Source organism: Ixodes scapularis, unplaced genomic scaffold (genome assembly GCF_016920785.2).
Source record: "Ixodes scapularis isolate PalLabHiFi unplaced genomic scaffold, ASM1692078v2 PGA_scaffold13__105_contigs__length_92229423, whole genome shotgun sequence".
Taxonomy (NCBI): domain Eukaryota; kingdom Metazoa; phylum Arthropoda; class Arachnida; order Ixodida; family Ixodidae; genus Ixodes; species Ixodes scapularis.
Genome location: NW_024609839.1, coordinates 83023202 through 83042864, shown reverse-complemented (window position 1 = coordinate 83042864; position 19663 = coordinate 83023202). Strand labels below are relative to the sequence as shown.

General features: G+C 43.3%; 1 pseudogene; it reads right to left on the bottom strand.

The window, feature by feature from the left end:
• The window catches only part of LOC115309517, a 162816-nt pseudogene extending 153862 nt beyond the window's left edge, over positions 1-8954 (bottom strand).
• Positions 8955-19663: the final 10709 nt, after the last annotated feature.

The following is a 19663-nucleotide window of genomic DNA, read 5'->3' as shown; positions in this document are numbered from 1 at the left end:
GAAGGGGAACAAGAGGGACAAAGGACAAACATAAATCTCCAAACACAGCTAGGTGACTGGTGAGCGACCGAAAAAATCCGCCTGGTCCGGGTATTGAACCCGGGACCTCTCCATTACAAGTGGAGCGCTCTACCAACTGAGCTGACGTCTAACTCCTGGTTAGCTGACGTCTAACCCCTGGTTAGCTCAGTTGGTAGAGCGCTCCACTTGTAATGGAGAGGTCCCGGGTTCAATACCCGGACCAGGCGGATTTTTTCGGTCGCTCACCAGTCACCTAGCTGTGTTTGGAGATTTATGTTTGTCCTTTGTCCCCCTTGTTCCCCTTCTCCAGGGATTATTTTCGTCGTTCTTGTCCAGCTCGCTTGCACCTTTGCATTTAATTGCATTATATTCAAAAATTTTGAAGTAACGTTATATCTACTGTATTCTTAGAATATTTCAGTAAAACTTGTGTTGAAAGGAACAAGCTGAAAAATTTTTGTCTGCAAATTTGAGACAATAGTGATTATTATAAAAACTAGAGGCATGTAATACACGGGAGCTTTGCCGTGTTCAATATAGGACTACGCTTTCTTCACTGAGTTCAGCAATTACCATTTCTTTGTTGGCATCTTCAGTCATATCGCTACTTGCGACTTGTTTGCAACTGAACTTAAAATCAAAGCGTTTTAGCGTATACGAATGAAGCCAATGTTTAAAAAAATAATTCTTATATATTATAGTCAAAGGAGTTGAATGTGGCAAAGGGCCCTTCATATTCAATTTAATTTTGTTTTCAGACGCTCCTTCTCTTGTTTATGTTCTCATAATGATTGTCGTTCTTTCGTCAAGTACTTAAATAACGAGCCAACTTTGTAGCAATATAAACGTTCTTTCTCACAATGTTAAACATGTCAAAGTCCCTGCAGAAAAAACAAAAAAAATGTTTGGAAAAATATCAGCCTCCGTGACCAAAAACATCTATGTACATATATATTTAAAAAATCGTTTGCGACATCCTTCGCAGCTTGCCATATGAAAATCATTTTTCACCCGCTACCCTATAATTTATCTTCTCTTAAAAAATAACGCATACATAAACGAAAGAAACCCGAAGAGAGAAACGAAGATCTTCGAAGGTTTTGAAACAAAGCATTTTCCTGTTTCGTTTTCATTAATGTTTTTGTCTATGAGCCTAGTCATTCATGTAACACAAAAACTAACCAACGTTGCTTATAAATAAAACAACTGGATAGATGGCAGATACCGCAAATAAACCTCGGCATTACGCCACCGCGTCCCATTTTTCATCGTGAGGCTAGCAATTTATCAAGTTCACGATCTCCAGAACAATACCTAGAGCGAGAGCACCTGCAACAATGTTCCTCCGACACTTCCGCTCACCTTGCCTTCTGTCTTTTTCTCTTTCTTTTCTTTTTCTTTTCTAACTATTTTTGTAAATATATTTGTCTTTCCTCCTCAGCCTCTAGTATGCTGTGAGTTCCGATTTCATAACGTGGTCATGGCAGCATATGTCCAGTCGGGTAAGAGGACGTTGCCTAACATTGAAATGAATGTCGGCTAAACGTGGCCAAATTTTGTACTTTCTGGGTTTCTTTCGCATAGTCTCTCACGAGCTTTTGGTGTCCCAATATTAAAAATTAACTCTTAATAAGCACAAAAAGTAGAACAATAAACCAATGAATGCATTATATTAATTCTTTATTTATTTCATGGCGCACAATCTGTCTTACCATCCAATATCACAGACTTTCAATTTGTAAGTAAAATGTCATCGAAGTTTTAGATCACTTGACTTGAGAGCATTAAAGAAAAATAACACACACACATTAGCTTTAAAAAAAATCAGTATGAAGTTACCCTGTGATTGTGCATGTTTCTGTAGAATGAATTAGGCACCTTTTTTGAGATAGAAATATGGCAAAACAAAACACGTTAAAAAAAGGGGTGGGATATTTAAAATAAAAATGGTGCTCTTAGAAGGCTGCTAGCTTTATCGCTTTACTTCATTTTTTCTTCCTCTCTCTCTTTCGCTTTCTCTTTTTGTCTCTCTCATACTGGAATGTTATCCAACTTTCTTACCATAATATTTTCATAGTAGCGGGCCTCTTATATTCAGTCATGCTGACACTGATTTCCTCACTCACGCACTCTTACTTCGCGCTTTGTGAATAACTTGTTTGGTGGGAACAACGGTACAAGACGTAGGACCAGAACGAGAAAACACACAGCCAGGGCGCTGGCTTACAACTGAAAGTTCGTTGCTGCGCAATAACAGAAATGAACACGGAAAGGTTGAAGGGAAGAGAATAAAATAAGCAAACCGATAGCATCCGGCATCACCCCGCCTGTATGAAGTCACACGAACCGGTCATACATTTTAATGAAATCTACTTCGTCACCTACAAGGGCGACAGAAGGAGCACTCACGCGCGAGTCCGATCCATGAGTCGATATAAAATATGCTTCGTCTATCTCTCTCGCAGTCTTGTTTCTGTGTTGAGACAGAATCTTGAGCGCGGGTTGTGTACAAACTTCCTCGGACATGTGGCGGAGTGTTTATTGGTCAGATGGGCAGATGTGTAAATATAAGAACAAAAAACATAGCATTTCTTTGCGTCTTCGCCCTCAGGGAACCTAGCAGTCAATTATAATAGGAGTGGCTGCCCGCCGTCTTTCCATGACCTTGAGATTTTGTCTCGACAAAAAACAAAGATTGCGAAACATATAGAGGAAGTATACTGCAATGCGACTGATGGATCGGACTTGTGTGCGAGCGCTCCTTTTGTTGCCCTTGTTGGAGAGAAAGTAGATTTCATTAAAAAGTGTGGCAGGTTCGTGTGACAGTATGCAAGCGTGGCTGATGCCAGATGTTATTGGTTTGCTTTTTTCTTTCTCTTCCTTTCCCCTTTGTGTGTTTATTTCTGTTTTCGCGCAGAAATAAACTTCAAGTTGTAAGTCAGCCCCCTGTCTGTGTTTCCTTGCCCTGGTCCTAGGTCTTTTAGCGCTGTTTCCACCAAACAAGTATACACCAACTACCCCAACTACATGCCTCGTTGAAGAGTGAATAGGTAATTATAAATGAGCGCAGAATGTAGATGCATACTCTACCTATATCTACACATAATCATAGAACAATCTAAGAAATTGATTATGACGTAGCACGAGCCTTGGTATGCCATCCTCGAGGAAGCTTGCCGTGCTAGAGGTTTTTAAAACTTGCATCATGGGTTAAGGAGGCCGTCACTCGCCATTGACTTGTAATGCTTGTAGATGACATCAAGCTTCTCGCAGAACGTCATTGGTGATGGCGATGAGTCGAGTCCTGTTCAACTTGTGATGAAATTGCTGAGAATACAGGCTTTCTTTCAAGAGTGAAACCAAAAACTTGCGCATCGTCATAATAATTGTCTTTATATGTGCGGTGATAATGTAGAAATTCAGCTACAATATGCATAACCTCCAGATTATTTTAACGATATCGCGTGAACACCGACCGGTTAGTAAATGAGCGCCTTATCACGGCGTGAAAGAGCAAGTCAGCGAGGCTAGGAGTGTAGCTGCTTCCACACACACGTAGTCTCGCTGACCTGCTGTTTCCCACCGCGATAAGGCGCTGATCTACCAACCGGTCAGTGTTCGCGCGAGATATAGTTAAGCAATCTGGAGGTTGTACAGTGCTAATCACACTTGTCTATAACACGCGAGCGTGCGGCTTTCTCCGGGGAGCGCTAGACTGGTGGCATTCGCGGAAACTAAGCAAGTCACGTGGCGCAACATGGAACGGCCCGCTCGAGGGGTGTCCTGCCCTCTCTATTAGCGGGCGGCGAATGCGGAGGGCTGCTCGCACGCTCTTTACAAACATCATTGCTCGAACAGTAAACACACTAAAGATTGAAGGCGTATCACCAATGTCGTCATCAAAAAACAAAAATATATCACAAAGCACTTTACTTTTATCGCTTATCAAGCTGACAGAGTGGGCAGGACACCCCTCGAGCGGGCCATTCCACGTTGCGCCACGTGACTTGCTTAGCTTCCGCGAATGCCACCAGTCTAGCGCTCCCCGGAGAAAGCCGCTCGCTCGCGCGTTATAGACAAGTGTGATTAGCACTGTACCTGTATCTCGTGTATAACCATTTTTTTAACGTTTTCTATGCAGTTTAGCGGAAGTTGGACTGGGCGCGCTCGCAGCCAAAGCACAACAAAAAGTCACAGTTAAATACAAGAGAACGGCGAGTAGGTGCTTAAGTTGTTTCGCCACCAGCAGGCGTTTTTCTACCTTTGATATCGAACCCACAAGGTTAAAATAATATGTTTTCGAAGAACGAACACGCGTCATTAATATGGGGATCAGCAAAGATGGTATTTGGCTATTGTAAATAATCTGGGGTACGAGTTTTCAAACCTCCGGGGGAAGTTTGAAGCAGACCTAAGTACTCGGAAAAACGAATCAACTCATTTCCAACGGCGGAAGGGAAAAGAGACAGATCGCGTTGGGCGACGTCTCAAGTGCGCCGACCCGCTTTTGCAGTTGCGGGAAAAGCTTTTGCGGTCGCCGTTTTAATCGAGGATTTTTGACGATCTCAATTTGTGTGCGAGTGCCGTCAAAACATTGTGCCGGGCGCAGTTACGTGAGCTCCCGATGTTGGTTTTGAACTCCTGAAGTAAATTCACTTTGAGAATGACTTAGGCTATTCTACGTGTTCGTTTGGATGAGACACCTATAATTGTCTCTCCCTGAAGCATTCAATTTTTTGCTTTAATATTTAGGAGTGCAGGTATTAACACGTCTCTAAAACCTTCAAGCTGCTCAATCCGCTTCTACAGAATGTACCCACGTGGAGCTTTACATAAGGGGGGCATATAACGCTTTTATAGGTAGGGCACGTTGGGCAAATAGAAGCAAGACAATACAAAAAAATAACAATAAAAATATGGGCTAAAACCGTACAAGGTGGCAAGCACTTTCCGAAGCTTTGAAACATAAGATATTATCATTGAATCGGGTAGTTTGTTTCAATCGTTCATAGCAAGCTGGAAGAACGGAAATTTAAAGGTATTCGTCTTAGGCATAAGTGAAAGCAGTTTGCAAAAATTATCTAGGCGACCTGAGATGTGCGATGCGGGAGTGCAGCAGAAGTTTTTCGAGAAAAAGAAGTGGTAGTAAAGCTCCTGTAGTATGGTTAGGGCGGATACGGTTCTGCGTGTTTTTAGAAGGGGAGGCCAAGTTGAGTTGTAAGTGCACTGATACTAGTTGTAGAGTTATCGTTCCGGCGAATATTTCGTATGGCACGGTTTTGAACAGCATCTACCATCTCTTCTAAGAATATCTGACGGGGATTCCAAGAGGATGAGGCGTACCCTAGCTGGAGTCGAACAAGTGAGGTGTATGCCAGGGGTTCATTCGAAGCCAGAAAAGGGTTACGTCGCAGAAGATCGAGTGTCTGGTTAGCCTTGCTGATAATGTAAATTGTGTTGCATTCCCATGAGAGATTCCTTGTTAGATGGAGCCAAAGATACTTGTAAGTGGGTACTTTGACTGTGATTTTACCGGGAAGGTGATAGCAGAAGCCTATTGTGTTTTTTTTCTGGTAAATCACATATGTTTGGTTTTTCTTACTTTGATTTGCATTTGACACCTTTCAAGTAAGGATTCAATATGGATTAGTTTTGCTTGGAGTTTTTCACACTGAGTGATTTGTCACCTTTTTGTCCGAGACACAATCGTCAGCATACAGCCGAAATGTTAGCTTGATGAGGGCCGAGGGATCATTAACATAAATGAGAAATAAAAAAGGACCCAACACGGTTCCCTGTGGTACTCCTGATTTCCCTGCTATTCAGGACGATCAGCTATAGTTTAAAGTGGCGTATTCTGTTCTATTTAAAAAAATTACCTATTCAACTGACTAGGGTTTTGTTGATTTGGAGGGAGCGTAGCTTTAGTATTAATCGTTGGTAAGAAACCATATGAAACACCTTCTAAAAATCAATGAAGATGGCATGCGTTTCTGTACGAAGATGAATGTTTTAGTGGATGTCGGTAGCAAACTCAAAACACCGAGTATCACAATGTAGAGACCGACGGAAACCGTGCTGGTTTTCAAAAAGTGAGCCGTTATAAACCATATAGTTTACAATTTTAGATTAAACAACTTCCGCCATCAAATTGTTTGCAACACTGGTCAGGGAAAGGGGCCTGTCATTAATGAGACATTTTTTGTCGCCACACTTGTGTATCGGAGCAACTCTTGCGTGTTTCCAATCTAAGGATTCGTCACCAGTGTCAATAGGCGGTTTAAGTAACCTACAAAAAGTATGCTAGTGACAGTTTTGGGAAATTTGAGTAGTTTTGTTGATGTCTTGCTTCTACCTGGAGCAGAGTTGTTAGGGCGATTATCAATGTTTCTCAATTCCAACTGGCGCAATTGAAGTACGGTTTATATTTACAGTGGTAGTATTGTGAGGCAAGTGAGCTGGCAAGGAAAAATATTTCTAAATAAATGCATCGCAAAAATAATTAGGTACTTTGCAGCCACCACTTTCAGAGAGTTCAATTCCATCAGGGTCGGCAATGTGGGGTGATATTTTATGTTTATGTTAGGTTTTGTAGCCGACCATAATTTCTTGGAATTTCTTTTCAGTAGGTTAAACAGATCTATATTAAAAAAAACTTGCGCTTGGACTTCTTAATTTCGTACTTACACGTCGAAGCGCATTCCCGATAGTTTGATTAGGCAGATGGAGCATTATTAATTCTTGCGCGATTGTAAAGCCTTTGCTTTTTACTCAGGAGCTGTTTGAGACGGGAAATAAACCAAGGGCACTTAGTACTTGACATTATATGAACTCTAGGAATTAATGTATGCAATGCATCGATTAACGCAGCCTTAATAAAATTTTAAGTTTTGTCCACAGTTCTATTTTCAAAGCCTTTAAAAAAGGTCAGCATGACACTTGATAGGTAAAGAAGTATGGCTTGTTGGGCAGCGCACGGATAGCTGAACACTGTCTTAATTACAGGGCTCTGAAGTCTATATGTTTAATTGAACTTTCGTAGACAAATGGTCACTGCGTGGCTCTAGAAGTTCAACAGCGGAGACACACATGGGGTTTGTAGTAAGAAAGAAATCAAGTGTTGCAGATCTGTAAGTTGTTTCTTTAATTATTTGGAGGAGTGAGTACGCGTCGCACATGTCAATAAAATAACGCGCCTGAGCGGGAAGACAATGCGACAACTGAAACTACACACGAGCAAGTACAACGGGCTACACATTTTGGGGATCAAAAAAGTCACCGGTCAATATGAATACATCTTTAGGATACAGCTACACAAGTGATTGGAGGCATTTCTGAAAAACGGATAAGCCAAGAAGCTGAGGTGGCTTATGCCACCTCACCTTAAGCAATGACTATTATTTAGGCAGAGAGCGTCGTTATTATAACCCCTAGTGCTTCACAACCTAGAAGTACTTCGGTTTTAAAAACGTTTAGTGTGTTTTTAACCAACACAAACACTACCCTTCCTCTATGTCCCGCTCTGTATCTACGCTTAATCAAGTACGAATCGTTCAATTTCGCGTGATAGTGCGTTTTTTAGGGGGGCCGTGGTTGCTACGCTAAAACAACTTTCACGGGGCTTGTGTGTTTGTCGTAAACATACCGATTACTTCCGATGAAAAGCTTATCCTACCGTAACCGAAAACCGCGATTCTGGCCCTCTGCAAATACCAACAGTGCCCGTCTTAATTGCCGTGCGTACACACGCTCGCAGAGAAGTCCTTGCCAATTCGGAAGGTAGTTCGCTTTAAAGCCGGTCCCTTTGATAGTAGGAATTATTTACTTTTAAAGGAGTTAAACCTGACAATGGTAGGTCTCGCAGGAGCTCTTTCGCCACGGTGCATTCCAGGCCTGTGCGCGCGCTCTATGCCGGGTGGCATTTTGGAAACACCAAGCTTGCTGTGAAAGAAACCTATTACTTTATTTGTATTCCCGTCATGTTTTTTTTAGGATTGTCTGGAATGTCGTAGATCAATATATTAATTCTTCACGACTGATTTTCTAGAGTGTCACATTTTTCAGCAAGACGCTGCAGTGATGCTGCGTTAAAAAGGATTGTGTCCGATATTATAACAACATGAATTTTCATCTTAACGAGGCCAGCGAATTCTCCCTTTATATCAGCGATCTCAGATTTCAATGATTCAAGAGCAACGTGGGTCTGGTTGTGCCTCTCTTGTAACTGCCCGATTTCGTTTAGAAATTGTTGTTGACCCTCTGACAGGATATTCAAAACCTGCATCAGTTGATTTATAGCAACGGATTCAGCGGGGACATCAATTTCATCAAGTCCCGGGTTTGTTTCTACATCCCGCGATGACAACATCAGTTTCTTTAGATATGCAGATATCAGAGGTTTTAAAAATACCACGCGGTCAGGCACGTATGAAGGGCACGACACCGCGAAAACAAAAAGAGTATTGTCACGGTAAGAACAGGGCCAGGAAGGACATACCTGGGAAACGATGAAACTTGAGTGCCGTATTCTGTAGTCGGTGTCGCCCCAAGTGGTGGGCGTCCGAGATCCTGTCGCAGAATGAAGAACGGCGTTGCCAACTGATAGATGGCCATTTTGTTGATGTCGATGAAAACACCGTTCGGCGCCAGTACAGTCCACAGAGCCGCACAGGGCACGCCGAAAAGTCGTTGTCGTTTCGAAGGAGTTGATCCGGGACAGTGAACGAAGACCCCGACACGAAGGTAGTGATGAAAACGCCGACCACCTGGAAAAGGATGAGACGTGAGTATCGCATCCTGCACTCGGTGTCGCGCCGAGATCAATGAACATCAATAAGCGCTGGAGCCGTAGATTCCGTCTTGTGCGTGCCGTTGTGATAACATTCCCGTCTTTCGAGGTACCACTCCATACGGACAAGGATTATGCGCTCCATCACTATACCGATGAAGCTAGCAAAGGCATTTGGTCTGTATGATGGTAAGCTCAAGTTTCACTTTCCTGGTTTTATCGGGCGAATAATACTACTTGTTTTTTAACGAGGAAGAGTCTCACCTAGTTTTCTAGGTGTAGTTGTAAAACAAGAGCAGTCTCGTCCGAGCCTTGGTGCCAAGGTGTACTAGAGTCAAGTAGTGACCCCATCCGGTCCTGGAGAAAATGTATTGGTTAAGGGGTAAGGCCAATGCTGCATCAAGTTCATACGGAGTAAGTGGCAAATCCATGCGGTTGTTTGCAGAGATTGTCATCATCGTAAACATCATTCAATAATGCTTAAAGGCCCTGACGGGCATTACACAAGGGGTTAGGTGGGGGGGGGGGGGGCATTCAAACATTGTTAGATAGAGACATATCAAAGCAGTAATCAGCACTCAAAGAAGCATAATTGTTTTGTTCAATTGAAATTATGGCTTGCGTAACAGTAGCGTTCGCTACTAAGTTGCAAAGGCAATCTGCCACAGATATCTCATCGCACTGCAGTGATAAGCTAAGTGGTCTGAACGGAATGCGCTGCTGAGGAAGAGTTTTAAGCACCCTAAAGATGCTCAAAATCATGCATAATGGTTTTCTAGGATCTAATGAGGATGTCAATGATCTCCAGCGTTTCCTTTCAAGCTTCATAAAATGTCGTCGAATGAGCCATTGAGCTTTACGTGCATTGCGTAGGTCCCTAACATCCTTAGTTCTCCGGTAACGGCGCTCCGCCTGTCGCCCAACAGCTCGCAATCGTTCATGCTCAAATTCGTTTGTAGCACAGTAGTGAGGAATGTTGAACATATTGGTTCAGCCCCGTTGACAATCAGAGAGAGAATTAGAATAAAGCGGCCATGTCATTTGTAGTTTTTGGTGCATTTTCAATCCAGCTTTCAAATGTCTTTGGGTTTGTACATTTGACCGCGTGACTCCTCGAAGTTGTAGAGAACAAATTAATCTCAACATATGTTAGTGTGTTCACCTCCTGGTGTTTCCACGTCCGAATACCAATTAATTTGGTAAAAGAAGAACAATGAGACGAAGTTCATATCCAAACGACTCATGTATCTGGCTCCACATTTGTATGTTGGGCTTTTATGCAAGGTCTGCTAAAAGTCTTCCTCGACAAATTGTGCTAAAACTTCCCCAACTAGGGTGATGGGCATTAAAATCACCGGTTATTGCATATGGCGGTAAACAACATTTAACAATTTGTTCCAATCGTTTTTTTATCTAAAGTTGTTTTCGGTAGTATACATGCCACAACGAGAAAAAAACTGATATTTGTTCTCTTTGATTATAACTCAAATGTATTCATTAAATTGATGTGGAAATATTTGGCGCGAAATATATCTGATCTATTTTCGGATAGCAACCATAACACGGTTGGACGAAGAGTTTCTTTCAGATTAAGACTTTTTGTAGTGAGAAGTGAATTCAATGAACAGGTAGACTTGCAAATGACAATAACGGGAAAAAAAACTCTTTCGCGTGAATTGGCGGAAATTTGAAAGATGATTTTGTAGGCCTGGTGCATTACGTCATAAAATAGTGGCGTCTCAAACAATTTTGTTAATTGCGATATAAGAAAGGTACAGCAAGAAGAACTGTATACATTAAATGGTACCCTCAAACCAGACGTTCCTGAAGTAGTGGAGAAAATGTCTCGATTATTTCAATGGGAGTAGTGGCATTGATTGAGGAAGGACGTTATAGGATATTGCGGACAGCTGATGTTAGGGCTAGCATGATGGTTCCTATACTAGGCATGACTGTAGAACATGACAGACGGGATACTGATGACTGCTCACTTCTTCCTCGACGTCTATTAGTTTTCTTTTTTTTATGTTGGCCATGCTTTCTTTGATTCGTCGATGATGTTTCCGCCAGCTTGATTTTCCGGCTATGGCTTGTTGGTCTCGTTTGTAGTGTCGTTGGTCTCTTTCATCTCTTTCGTCGTCATCTCTTCCAAAAAAGAAAATAAATTGTATTGTATTTTATTGTGTTGCCTGTCTCTCTCGTCGAACAGCAATCCCAATCCAGAAATTACGTCTTGAAATGGCTTTCACGAGAAAAAGTTTTCCTTGAATTAAGAAAACCACCAGAGTGCGACACCGGAAACCATAGAACACCTCCTGACTGTATGCTCTCTTCACACCACCAAGAGTCGGGCGCTTGAGAGAAAACTGTCAAGCCCGGATGAAAGCCAATTTACGGATACAAAATTGCTTGGCGGCAAGGACTCACTTTAACGGTCCGTAAAAGCAATAGCCGCATTGATTACACATTTTCCGAGATACAGGGCTGGCACTGACCCTCTAACGTGTGAGATAATGCCACTCTGATTGCCTCATCGTCGTTCACACCCTTCCTCGTCTAATTTAATCTTGCTTATTTTTGCTCCCAATTCCCTTGCCCCAGTGTACAGTAGTCTGCTAGAGCCATGCACTCAGGCTAACCTCTCTGCCTTACGGTCATCCTCTGTCTCCCTCTCTCTGCTGGTTCATACCCGCTCGATTCTTTACGTTTGGTTACCCATACTTGTACGTGATGTCTTAGAAGTAATGCGCTGCTTGTACGCAGTTGTTTTTTACTTAACAAAGTAACGCCCCAGTTATCTTTCAAGAAATGTAGCTAAGGCGTTACCTGGTTTCGCCACCATACCTCATACCGGTATGGTGAACAATAAGCATTAATCCCATAATCCTCCTGTATTAAGCGAACGGGTAGCAGGTTGCACTAATCCCCCGATTCCCAAGATTTCAAAATAAATCCTAGATGTATTCATGCATTCGATTCTGTCATTTTAATTTTGCGCAAGATAAAATAAAGCTTTTAGTTTTTTGTGTTTTTTTTTTTAATTTACGTAACAACGCAATTTTAACTTTCTATGACTTCGAGCAAGCTCACCATTTTTAACCCTAGTTTATCCAGTAGCATTCTTCCCTCAACTCGGCTGATCATGTTTTGCAGGAGAAACAATGCCAACTACCCCTAGCAGTGTTAAACCCTCTCAAGCTCGTCAATCTTCATGAACGTCACCTTTCAAAGACGGCGATCCATTCCAATTATGCGTACCTTTATTACGTTTCAAGATTATTGCATTTCTCTTTTGTTTCGTTTAAGTTTTTATAGGCTGAGATAATTAAGTGGTCAGTTTCAAACACAAATGAACCGGTATCGCGGTACTGACTCCAAAAATGAGTTCCCCTGATTTCGAGTAAAAGTAAAGAATTATAGCTTAGGTATGTAACAGGCAATACGTTCGTCACTTAGGGCGTCAGACCGGGCGGGAAATAATCACATTTGAGTTACGGCACCCACCCGGTTTCGTCACGTCCGAGAATGTTAACTACGCCAAAATTTTTCGGGCTAAAGTTTAGCAGTGTTTAGATGCAGCTCGGTGGAACAGGTTTTAAAACAAGGGGAGAAAATAGCACGAAATAGACATAGGACAGAGTGGATAAGGTGCACACACAATATGCCCCCGTGCGTGCTCCTTGTTCATCGTGTGCTTCGTCTCATTTGTCGCTGTTGGGGGCCTTTCTCGGTACACGTTTCGATAAGCAAAACTGCAAGAACCGTCGTTCTCAAGCGCATCAATGTTTTTGAGCAAGTTGAAGTGTAAACACCGCGCAACAAAGTTACTGTAAACACGCTTTTCCCACTTTAGTCAGAAAGAGTAGTGGCGGGCATGAAAAAGTATCACTTAGGTTAATACACCAACTGAGCACTTTCTGATACTATACTAATTTTCGAGACAACCCGTTATACTAAACAAACGGAAAAAAAAAACAAAAAAACAGGCAATGGTTTGTTCGGGTTGTGTAAAGTAGTGTAGATACTTAATAAAATAACGTAACATCGTGAGACCTCTTCTTCGTCGCCCCCTTTTTTGTTTATCTCGTTCTTAGAGTGTTTTGCGAGCATGATAATTAAGGGGTTTCATAGTTTCGAATAACGCACACTTTACATCCGACGCAAACGCTTGCTAAACGAGCTGAGGAAAAGCGACGAATTCAAATAAAATGAGACGAAGCCGACATTGACACGCGATGCCTATCTGAAACAGCCCAGTTGAAAGCGAACTTGTACTAATGAGCTGGACTTTCTAATGAGCACGAGCGCCAAAATGTGTAGTTCGGGTACTTCGGAAAGGGCTTTGAAACATCATATACGCGGCCTGCTGCTGCTAGCACCTAAGCAAAAACTCACTAACACCGCTAAAGTTGCAGTCAAACTGCGCACACATAATACAAAAGACACAGGGTCTGCTTCCAAACATTATGACAGAATTCTCGGCGGCCTTAAAAATGTTCAAAGCACGTAGAAGCTTGTAACGTGCCTGCAGAGTTTTTTCTGACAACTTTGACAGAGCCCAAGCAACGCCTGAGACAGACGATCTTTCACGTGATGAACTAGCAGCTTGACTGCGACATAAAAGGCCCCTGGAAAGAAAAAAAAATATTTGTTTTAAACAGTGTAAAATGGACACACGTATCGTCAAAAAAAAATTTACGGAACAAATAAAAATGTTGACCAATATTGATGGGGAGAGATTTATTTGAAATTCTGCGAGCAAACTCTATGACGTCACGGAATGGTCATTCGCTCCTTCGACCTCAAACGAGATGGTCATTGGCTCTTTCGACCTCAACTTGAAGGCGAAGCCGATACACCTTTCTTCCACGCGCCCGAAGTGCCGAGAGAGAGAACAAGTGGAAAGGAGGTCACCACCGACTAAATCGCGTATCGCGCCGTCAATATTGCTCTAAAAACATTTTTTTTCTTTTTTTGTGTAAAATTATTTTTTCGACAAGCGTGTCCCAGCCAATCTGTTAAAACAAAAGTTTTTTTCTTTTCTTTTCAATGGCTCTTTAAGGAAATGTTTTTTACACGAGCCTTCCCGAAGGAAAAATCCATGAATGTAACCCTGTTTGGCAGTCAATGTTTTCTAGTGGACCACTGACTGTGCCTGACTGTACGTCAAACATGTCTGATTGGCCAACAAGTTACTCTGACCGACAGTGAAACTCCAGTCAGACTCCACTTGTCGGCTTTCTGATGGTTTCCTGGTGGCAGTCGGCCGCCGCGAAATGCCATCAAGATGTCTTGGTGGTGATTCTGATTGTACATCGATTGGCTCTGACTGTACGTCAAAAAGCTTTGACGTGCAGAGAGACGTACGGTCAAAGGACGTAAAGTTCGTTCGGACACCACTATTTCGTCAAATCTATGAATACGAAAAATATTCTATGCACAAGAAAACGATTTCGGAACGTGAGCCCATAAAACCGCTGATGTTAGAGATATGACACGCAGCCGACCGAAAACCTTGATCAGAAGCCCGCCGAAACGCCGAAAACGCAACTTCGCGACTTCCCCGACTTCGCTACTTCGCTTCGCCCATAGAGGCTTCGCCGAGCTTTCATGAACGATCGCTCTCGACTCGTTTTGTTTGCCCGCTTGCTCCAACCTGTCCATCCTGCCTGGGCTCTACAATGTCTTATTTTTTAGTAGAATTTCTACTCGACAAGACCCAGCCTGTTGTGAGTTCCGACGATGTAAGGGACTTTAGCGGTGTAGTTGAAGACGACAAGGTGTACCAGGTCTACTGGGCCGGTGACGCGCGAACAAAAGGATCGTTCTACGGCGCGAGTGTGCTCTACATGGCGGGTGAGTAGAACTGAAGTACGGCGATTGATGTACGAGTGCTTTGCATAACATGCAGAAGTCTTAACTGCATTGCAACCGAAGCATCTCGTATAAAACGAATGGTGAAATCGAGTTTCTTAAGGAAGGGCGTAGCGTAGGGGTTAGGGTGTCCGATTTATATGCAAGTGGTCGCGGGTTCGATCCGCGGTCGTCCTGGTTTTTTTTCTTCTTTTTCCCGAAGATATTGTTTTATCGAGGCATTTGGCGATATTTATAGGTGCGTATAGCTTTACTCTTTTATAAATGTTGCCCTTGTTGATGAAAATCCCTTGGCAGTGGCAGTCAGACGTCATCTGATGGACCATCAAATGACGTCTGATGGTCCATCACGTTCCACCAAGGCTGCTGACTGGCAGTCAGTGTCCCAAATTACGTACCTTGATGGAATTTTCAATAGGGTTTTGACGCTGACAAAGACCTTGGAGCGCTTAATGTGCTCCAAGGTTACATGACATAATGGGACCCGGTCACACGACGTAATCTCGTGACGTCAATTCCTCCGAGGAAAATAATGACGTCAGCTGACTCAAGGTCACACGACGTGGTCATGTGACGGTTCCTTGTGACGGCTTTTTGTTTTGATTTTCTCGTAGGATTCGGCCGATAAAACGGATTTTCTACTGGTAAGCTGGAACAAATACAAATATTCATTATAGATTGTCCGTATAATCGCCTTACGCGGGCTGCCATATTTCTTCTACTGGGGCGTGAAGCACGTTCTGAGCACGAGCAGTTGTTCTTTTCCGACGAAGATGAGACGCAGTTTAAGCGTTCTCAATCCATTGACTGGGGATTTTTGGCCCGAATGATAAGCGTTAAAGAGGTTGCTCTTTTGTAAGCCAGCACCATTTGCATATATATACTATTTCGCGCGAACAATTTCTCTTCTATCCTATTCAATTTTATTCTATTCTCGCTTTTCGAACAATGAGGAGACGCACGAATGAGAGCGCCGAGGCAGCGCCGAACGCTGACTCACCGACTCCAAAGCTTACCATCTCGGAGAATCGGAACTGGTCACACCACTCTGATGAAAGTTCAGTTAGCTTATGCTCCTCATGGAAAGTATTCGCCAAAACAGATGAAAGAAAGCGAAACGATTCGCAACCATGCTGGATTTCCGCTTCAGTTCAGACGCAGACGATGCTACGAGCTCATGGGACAAATCAGGCCTCGCCAAAAAACACTCGTTCTTTCCTGCTTATGATCGATTCAGGGGTGATATAATACCTACAAAAAGATGAGGAACACCATGATGGTGCCCTTTTTACGTTGCCTGATTGGTTCCATCAGGGGCTCCGTCTGTACTTAAGGTGAAGCCAAGTATAGCTACGACCCTTTTCTCACCCGCGAGTGAATGGCTCAGCAAGGGAGAAGCTGAGCCCGTCTGGCGATAGTCTCGATGACTAATGCGATAGCAGCCGTCTCGTTCAAATCGCACGGGACTACCAAGTAGCAAGTCATCGTCGCTCGCTCCTAAAGAAGCAGGCGAAAGCCGACGGCTTCGTGAAGGACGACGGCACGCGATGATCCAGTGGAGCCGATGAAGCAGCGGGAAAAATGCATCGTCATGGTGCTCGTTCTTTTTTTTTTTTTTGTGCGTGTTAGCGTATCCGGTTAAATCAATTACGTGGAGTGCGTGCGTTGTGGGCCTTTTGTTTCTGCCTGATTCGCTTAACCGGTCAAGGCGAGCTCGCGCAAATAATGAGCGCCATGTCCGAGGCGGTTTTACTGGCTCAACCGGATGGTAGCGTCGGCCCCGAACCGATTGCAGAAGCGGTTCCGGTAGTCAAGGAGCTCGCGCTCCTTCCACTTCTTGCACACTGCCACTTCCGGTGCACGTTATTCCGGAGTAAAGGCGTCGCGCTCTCGTGCAACGAGCCCTCGGAATTTCCCCGAGGGCTGAAAGGAGCGCAGTGTGACGTATTTCCGGATCGCTGACGAAGTTCCGGTGCTGAAAGAGAATGTAAAAATGGTGGAAAAAGCTGCGTCGGCTGCTGCGTGGGTTTGTGGTTTGCACGCTTTTTGTGGATGAAAAGTCACTCGTTTTTTCTCTAACGACCTTGTCGAGATCTCTTCAATACCGGCGTCAAATAAAAGCGAGCGTACTCGGCGTCGTCTGCTTTCATTTTATTCGGAGACCGTCCGCCACAGATGAAGAGCGGAAACTGCGTAGACGCAGCTAAAGTGCAGCGCTTTTTTGCCTTTCTGTAGGCGCTCCGAGAACTTCGACTTGAATTGCGCCATTAGGAACTGAGGGATCCGCTACTGAACACGCCCAAGGAAATTTCACTGCATGAATGCGGTTTTATGCAAGTTATGACATAAAAAAATAATCTTTGCGTAGTACTTATGCAAAGACGTTTTCACAAGATATGGTTGTTGAAGAAAGAAGCGATGCTTTCAGCGTTTCAAACATGTGCGTCTTGACTAAATAACGTTTTTTTTTTTTTTATCCCCTGTCACTGTTGCTTGTTTTTCCCTGGCTGCTGTTTTTTGTTACCGTATGCCAATTGAAAGGCTGCAGAGGCCTTGTCAAGTCAAAATTGTTTTGACTTTTTGCCTCTGCAGCCCGCATCACTATCTGATGATGTAAATAAAATTGATTGATTGATTGATTGATCGTGCTAATAAAAGCTAATTAAATAACATAGTGCTAAATAAATACATATATCTTAATTCAACACATGAAGGGACAAATTAGTAACATTCCTCGCGTACACCTTTTTGTACTACGGTTTTTGAAATTAATACGAATATATTTTGTCTTAATCGCTTTTTGATAAATTGTTTAGTCGTTTTGTTCGACCCTCACAGCAGTCAGTAGCTACTAGATAAGTTGTGAAATTATGAATGCGGACGTCATTTTATAACGTAATATGTACTGTTCTTATTTATCGAGAGCGCAATCTTATAGAAGCAAGCTGAAAGCTTCGGTGGTGGACGATACCACTAATTCTTGAATGGTACTTACAAATAAAACCACATTCGCTCAAATCGCATTATCAAATGTTTATATATAAGAGTTAAAGAAAGCAATGCACAGATCGTACTGAAGAAACAATTAATTTGCGAAGCCATAAAATCGGCGAGCGTTGACTCAGAAATACAAGTCAGTAAGCACAAACACATGCAAATAAATGCAAGCAAACAACGCGTACCGCGCGTATACGCGATGCGTTCGTCCTTGGTGCACAACACACGTACGAACACTTGTGCACATTACACGCACGGATGAACGAACAAACGCGTGGAGTTTCCCAGACTCATGCGCACTCATACGAACAAATGTGGCCACAAAAACGCACACACACCTACACGCATGATTCACGCACATACTCGAGCACACGCAGAATACGGTCGCACAGGCACGCACACGCACAACGAACAGAAAACCAAAACAATAACGCAAATATGTAGAGCACATTTGGGCTGCACAGCCCCAGACCATCACATACTCGAGGAAACACATACGCGTGGCGGTAAAGCCACGAAGCAAAAGAAAAGGGGAGATACATTGTCAACGACGAATACGGAAGATAAAGTTTGAAACGGGGCCGAGATCCGAGACTTAGTGGTATTGTCTCGACCGCTATCCCGGATTGCAAAATTGCGGCAGCGGCTAAGGTGGCTGCACCAGCCTCCTGCCATCAAAATCGCGTTCTTTCGGTGCATTTCGAGATGGGGATCAGACCGCCGGACAGGCGGTTGGCTCGGAAAAAAACCTATTTGTCGGATTAGTCCCAGAGCTGGACGGCGTCGTTTCTAAAAATGTCCCTGTCCAAATAACAAAATAAACAAAACAACAAGATTGGGCTACCATATTTCGGTGGGCTGAAACAGCTTCGGGTTGCATCCTCCGAAACCCGATATCCTTTTTCTCCCCAAAGTTTGATCCGCGTCCTTTTCTTTTTCTCTTTTTCTACGTTTCTTTCTCGCTTTCTCGCTCTATCTTACACGCCATCTCCATCATACTAAAAGAGGAAATGAAGTTAGGCGAAATCTTTTATAAAAGTCGATGGTAAAAAATATTTTTGTTTTTTGGTGGCGAAATATATTTTTGTTTATAAGGTAGCTAGCTGCCTCGCAACACAAGCATCAGACTGCCAAAGCTTCAATGCATTCCGAAGAGTTGGCGAAGTTTTTAATCTGATTTTTTTAAGCTTGTCTCGCCTTCTTGCTGTAGTCGCCTCAACCTCCAACGTAAAAAAAGAAGAAAAAAAAATTCTACAAAGTATTTATAAATTGGCGGCTGCCGCAGATTTGGCCAGCTGCCAAGTTGATTTCGCTCCTCCGTCCAGCTGCGTTGTGGCGTCCTGCTAAGCTTCCATGTCACGAGTCACCACAAACCCTCACTCCAGCTGCGTCGCCCGCAGCGCTTGGAATACTGTTCAGTAGTGTTGACGATTGGGCTAGTTGGTCTACTTCTATTTTTCTACTCAGATCGGAGAACAACGGCGCCTGCAGATGACTCTAGGAACACGTGTAGTCCTCCTCTTGTGTTGTTTCTTTTCTTGGCTTTTGGGCCGGGCAAATTGTGTATTTATACATGTTGTCAGTGCCAATAAAGCTCAGTTGTAAGTCAGCGCTGTGTGTGTCTACCGCCTTCTACTCTGTCCTTGTCCTTGCGACATTTGTTTTCCGCTAACCTGGAATACTGGTGTTCTAGCTCGGTGTGACTGTGGCTGTGTTCAAAATCTTACCCAAATGAATCCGAGTTACTCCGGCGGGTCGCGTCATGTGACAACACAGCTTGGAAAACTCTGAAAGCGGGTAGGTTTTGGAAAGCCAAGCTACAAAACCCTTACCCTGGAGTAAGATCGAGTAAATTATATAACACGGCCCATGACGTTCTAGCTCGGTGTGACTGTGACAACCTTAAAAAAAGTATGTTATGTATGCAGACCAACTCGGTGACCGAGAGGGGACCGTGAATGGACCTTTTCCACATACCTGCGC